Source organism: Podarcis liolepis, assembly GCF_965112155.1.
Source record: "Podarcis liolepis genome assembly, chromosome: 3".
In the NCBI taxonomy this organism is placed as follows: domain Eukaryota; kingdom Metazoa; phylum Chordata; class Lepidosauria; order Squamata; family Lacertidae; genus Podarcis; species Podarcis liolepis.
This window is the reverse complement of record NC_139557.1, coordinates 26,169,311-26,175,374: the sequence shown is the minus strand read 5'-3', so window position 1 is coordinate 26,175,374 and position 6,064 is coordinate 26,169,311. Positions and strand designations below refer to the sequence as shown.

The 6,064-nt window shown below is 42.7% G+C and overlaps 1 protein-coding gene across 1 annotated transcript in view; it reads left to right on the top strand.

Annotated features, from left to right (window-relative positions):
- Positions 1–513: 513 nt before the first annotated feature.
- MYOM2 (myomesin 2) overlaps positions 514–6,064 on the top strand; it is an 81,687-nt gene continuing 76,136 nt past the window's right edge. Inside the window, exon 1 of the mRNA XM_083495808.1 lies at positions 514–644. The gene's annotated coding sequence lies outside the window, so the exon portion shown is untranslated. The remainder of the gene's footprint in view (positions 645–6,064) is intronic.

Sequence of the window (6,064 nt, the reverse complement as noted above, 5' to 3'; positions counted from 1 at the left end):
AGCTGGCATGGATTTCTTCCCATGTTAACAAGCTTTTTTTAAACGTAGATGATATGGCTTAACATATGGCAACAATGTTTTTTTATAATCCAGGCAGCCCTTAAGGAGACTTTGGGGAGGATCAATTTACAGCTCAGGGCACCAGGGAAGATCTCATGTCGGCACTAAAAAGATTTTAAAACCTAATGACTGTTCGTTGGTCTTTTTAACCATTATCTGTGCAAAATAACCACCTGCTGGCTATTAAGTGGGTGTTTATTTTTTACAAAATCATTTTTCTTTAGTTGTTCCTTATTACCTTTTTTTGCATATAATAAATAATAAAAACTTTAAATGTATGTCAACAATTAATTTTCACGTTTAAGGATTATACAATCGTACTGAAAAGCTTCCAAAATATGGCCTCTTCTAAATGCTCATTTAACTTAAATCATAGTTTTAATCCTTATTAGACACATCACTGGTTTGTGAGAGCAACTAAATTGATTCTATATATAGCATCCTAGCTGCCCATAAATGGGAGGGAAGGGGGCAGTAGCCTTCCCTTAGACTTAGACATTATTTTTGTTTTCCTCAGCCTAGGGCTTGGTAAGCTGGGTAAGACTGTCTTTCCTCTCTGCATTGCCATTTTGACATCTCTCTAGGTAAGTCTGTGCTCATTTTTTAAAAAATTATATGCATTATTCAGATTTGGAGAAAACATATTTCCTCCCCCACCTCTGTGAAAGTGATGACTTTAAGAAATGGAAAAAAATTGGGCTATTTTTTTTAAAAAACCATTCTTTTCAACCTCATTTTGCACCCTCTAAGGCCACAATCCTGCACATAGGTTGCTTAAACTCCATTGAAGCCAATAAGTCTTAAGCAGCCACGAACTGCAGCCTTAGAGTCCAACCCCTGAATAGGGGTTTAACATGCACATCAGTGAAAGGAATACTGGACTCTTGGTCTTGAATAGAATAGATACTTCCTTTGAGCTAAACACATGCAACTGTATTCATATTTATTTATTTCTGTGTTAATGATTTATTCATATTTATTTCCTTCAATTTGAAGATATTAGATGCTGGGCAAAAGATGTAGCACGTATTTGTCTAGGAATAACAAACTGAACAAAAAAAGAAAGGGAAAAGATGTTGGCAGAAAACATCCATTAAATTAGAGTTTACCATATATTTCAAATCCTACTTCTTAAAAGATGGAATTCTGGCTGTTGATTCTGTCTAGTATTTACTGTTTGCTTTCTCTTTGTGCCTTTTGGCAAGCCCCTCTGCATGACTGGTGAGAGAGTGAGAGTGGAAGGAAAGGCTTTTGGAAATCTTTTTTTTCCCCCTCTGGAAATGATGCCTGCTAGAAAGCAACAGTGGAATTGGACGAAGGAGGCGCATGAGTCAATGGAGGCGTCGTAGGACGGGATAATAGAAGTTGAAATGTTTGGAACGGACTCCCTTTCGCTATCTCACTCGTTTCACATTGTTTACTATCCAATGAAAAGGTCAGGGTGTCTTCAAAGTGTGTTTTGGATCTTCAGGCTTAACAGGGCATCTGCTACAAGTCCCTTTTCTATGCAGGGAGTTGGCAGAGCATTCCTATAGGGGAGGGAGAAACCAATTCAGAAAGGGCACCTTTTCCTATACCATGCTGGAAAGGAGGGGGGGGAAATGACAACTCCCCCCCCCCTTGTGATTTGGCCTTTTGTTGCTTCTTGCTGTTCCAAAAACCTTTCCTTCCCATTTCTCCCAATGGCATAATCCCCACCACCACCATTCCAGGGCATGTTGTGAGAAAGAAAGGGGCCACGAATCCACAGCCTCTTCTATCATTGTTAGGTCTACTTTTCAGGACAGAATGAGATGTACACCTCAGGCAGCAGATTTTGGGTGTCACGAAAGGAGCAGTGAAATGTTTATTATTTAGTTTGTCATTGCAGTTTTACTGCCAGGGAAAGGAAGATTTGTGTATGGGGTTTTCAGGTGTCAAAATAACTTGGGAGGCCTTGGTACTATATATACTTACTTGGGGTTGGTGATAGGGAACTGTTTGCTAATCCACCACGGGCAGCAAAATGCCCTGGGAAGGCCCTGCACATCACTGTCCCCTCCGATGTTAGAGCTTGATGTTGGAGAAGCACCAGCGGAGGCCTTTTCTGCAGCCACAAGTTGGAAGCTGTCAGAAGCAGATTTCTCCCTCTCTCTTTGAGGGCAGCCCACTCCTTCCATCCATGGAGAAGGAGACCTGAAAAGTCCTCCGTCCCCTGGGACTTTAGAGGACTGTGACCTAAGTGATAAAACTTTCAGGTGCCCCCGTATCAAGTTGCCATGGATTTGTGGGACCAAGATGGCCATGATTTGCAGCAGTTTCTCAGCACGCTTGATTGTAGTTAACTGACTTTTGTGAGCAACCATAAGAGTAAAAAGTTACAGAATGTAAAATACATAAAATTGTTAAAAGGGGGTAGATTGGAATGTAACAGTAACTAGCTGCAATTTTTAAAGGTTTTGCTAGGTACTTCAAAAATCAGAGCCTTCCAATAAAATGACCCTATGCATTATTCAGATTAGGGTAAGAAAAATATACCATATTTTTCGCTCACCAGGCCATAAGACACACCTAGTTTTTGGAGGAGGAAAACAAGAAAAAAAATTATGAATCTCAGAAGCCAGAACAATAAGAGGGATCGCTGTGCAGCGAAAGCAGCAATCCCTCTTGCTGTTCTGGCTTCTGGGATAGCTGGGCAGCCTGCATTCGCTCCATAAGACGCACACACATTTCCCCTTACTTTTTAGGAGGGAAAAAGTGAGTCTTACAGAGCAAAAATACGTTATATATGAAGTTCTACAGGTAAGGCAGGGGTGGAGAAATTTAGGGTCTCCTGTTGTTGCCTCACCACATCTATTGTCCATCCTGGCAGGGACTGATGAGAGCTGGAGTCCAACAGCATCTTGGGGAGTGGGCATAGGTTATCCACCCCTGAGATTATGAATGTGTTCCTGAGCAACTGCTTCCCAACATATGTAACGTGTAACCATTTATATACACTTAACTGATTTGTTCTGTATAAGTATGGCTAGCCAAAATGTTTGCCGAGTTTTGGGAAATATGTGGGTGTGTCAACCCAACTCCTGTGCTCACCAAAATAAAAAAGGCAGATGGACACACATGGACTGAGTGTAGGAGGTTTGATCAGTTTCCAGCAAATGATGCACAAGGCTACGCAAGACAACTCCCTTTGCTTAGCCAATCCCTGTGGGCAGTGGGATTCACTGGTGGGACGTAAGCAGAAGGATGGGGCAAGGAGCCACACCAAATCCCAGGTGCTGTTGTCAGCTGCTTCCATGGCTTCCATGAACTCTGTTTCCAAGAGGAGAGGGGACTTTATCCTTTGAGGCTATGGTCTTCGGGATACATTTGCTTGTGTGAGAGAAGGGGGGAAAAAGGGCGAGAGAAGGTTTCCTTCTGCTTTGTTTTTCTTCATCGAGTCTGTAAAGGTAAAGAGACCCCTGACCATTAGGTCCAGTCGTGGCCGACTCTGGGGTTGCGGTGCTCATCTCGCTTTATTGGCCGAGGGAGCCGGCGTACAGCTTCCGGGTCATGTGGCCAGCATGACTAAGCCGCTTCTGGTGAACTAGAGCAGCGCACGGAAATGCAGTTTACCTTCCCACTGGAGTGGTACCTATTTATCTACTTGCACTTTGACGTGCTTTCGAACTGCTAGGTTTTAGGTGCATAAAATTAATGATGTACATGTGCACACACTTCTGTCCCATTTCTGTAACTTGAATGCGCACTGTGTGAAAGCATCTCTGTGCAGGTATCTCATTAAGGTGAGAGAGAAAGGCAAAAAGACATTTCCCACCTGCCAGCTGCATCCCCTCACTGTGCATGTGTAATTCGTGGTGTGTATGCCATGTTTGTATGTTTCTTTTGGCCCGTGCCTGTGTGCATTCGCAGGATGGGTGGAGTAGCTAGTTGCAGATTCATCTGGTGAGGCAGAGCTGGAGCAATAGCTCCCTAGCTGCAGTGTTGCCAATGCTTACCGGGAGGTTGAAGTGGCAGCAAGGGCAGGAATGTGTTCTCTCAGTGCATCTGAATAGCTCCAACCTCACTGCCGCCTGGCTCCTTCCCCTCCCAACATGCAACAGCGCGGCCGCCACCGCCAGGATGCTATTGCTGCGGTTTCGCTTACCTCACCCTGGATGATCCATGGCTTAATTTCTCCACCCATTCCCCAGCACTGCCAATTATTGCAGTCCTGTATTATAATATTTCTAGGCCAGTCTTTTAGACAAGATCCCCACTGAGCTTTGTATTGGGAGGGTGGGTTCGTATATATTGCTTTTGAGAGCATTAAAAAACAGAAAAGAGTTTGAAGCCATCCAAATGTGTCTGCATCTTTTGTTTGAGGTAGTCTGTTGCTCCGGGAACACAATGAAGTAGTAAATTTATGAATTCTAACTTTTGTTAAGGGTTTGGTACTTGTACAGAGGAACATGTTTTTTTAGAATTGAAAATTCCTGAGCTATTGGATTCTGTATTAAAATTCTGGACAGAATCAGGTTCTGATGAAGCATTCATAAACAACTTCAAGATAGGCTTGGCATCAATGCAGAGATCAGGGAACTGGAGTGTCCTGATTTTCCCCCATTTGGTTAGATACATTGATCCATTGTATTTCCGTAAAGGGATCATGGACTTGTTCACATTATTCATAAAATAATGTGGAGGAACTTGTGGTTCCCCCACAGTTCCTTAGTATATTGGAAAAGCTGGGAGAATGGGTTCAGTGGTAGAGAATCTGCTTTGCATGTAGAAGCTTCCAGGTTCTATCCATGACATTTCAAGTTAGGGCCAGGACTCAGCGAGACCCATGCCTGAAACTCTCCCTATGTACCTGAAGACAATTGCAAGACTGGTTACTTACAATGTCCTTGCCTTGAAGGGTTCCCTGTTTGCATTGAAAAAGATCTAAGCATTACAGCCCCATGGTCTGCTCTATCAATACATGCTTGGCATGGTTATAGTGCAGAAAGGAGGTCTTCACTGGGGATATTGGTGCAAGCAGCACTGTACACTCGTCACCGAGCTATATTTGCATCATGTGTAAGAACACGAGACGTAAGACGAGCCAACTGGATCAGGCCCATCTAATCCAGGATCCTGTACTCACAGAGACCAACCAGATGCAAGAAAGACCTGAGTGCAACCACACTCTCTGCTCCTGTGATTCTCAGCATGAAGGAAGAACATAGCCATCATGTGTAATAATAATAATAATAATAATAATAATAATAATAATAATAATAATAATAATAATAATAATTTATTTATACCTCGCCCATCTGGCTGGGTTTCCCCAGCCACTCTGGGCAGCTTCCAACTGAATATTAAAAACAGTACAGCATCAGACATTAAAAACCTCCCTAAAGAGGGCTGCCTTCAGTTGTCTTTTAAAAGTAAAATAGTTGTTTATTGCCTTGACATCTGGTGGGAGGGTGTTCCACAGGGCAGGCGCCACTACCGAGAAGGCCCTCTGTCTGGTTCCCTGTAACCTTACTTCTCACAATGAGGGAACCGCCAGAACGCCCTCGGCGCTGGATCTCAGTGTAGAAGCTTTTATATTATACCCTTTATACCCTGAGCAAGCATTTGATTTAAAAATATAATGATTATATGGGGGGCAGCAGGGAGGCCTGTGTTTTGTTCCCCCTCTTTAAAATTTAAAGAAAACATTTATTACGCATGATTTCTATTCCATCAGGTTTTCTCCTGTAACAATGGTATGGATTTGAAGTAAATGTTTATCTTGTGCCCATTCTCTCCAGCCTGCCAGTTGGGCTGCAATCATGGAAAAGTTCTGCATTTTACAAACAACTTAAGAAACATGTCCATGTCAGCTCTGTATTTTAACCAGTGCTGAGGATCAAACTTTTTCTGTGATTAAATTAGATTTGTTTACATTGTGGCAATGGAAATCTCATGAAGCATCATCAGGTCAAAATGATGAGGGGGAAATGACCTCATGGTGAATTTCTTTCATTGGTTGATGGAAACACGAACAATTTCA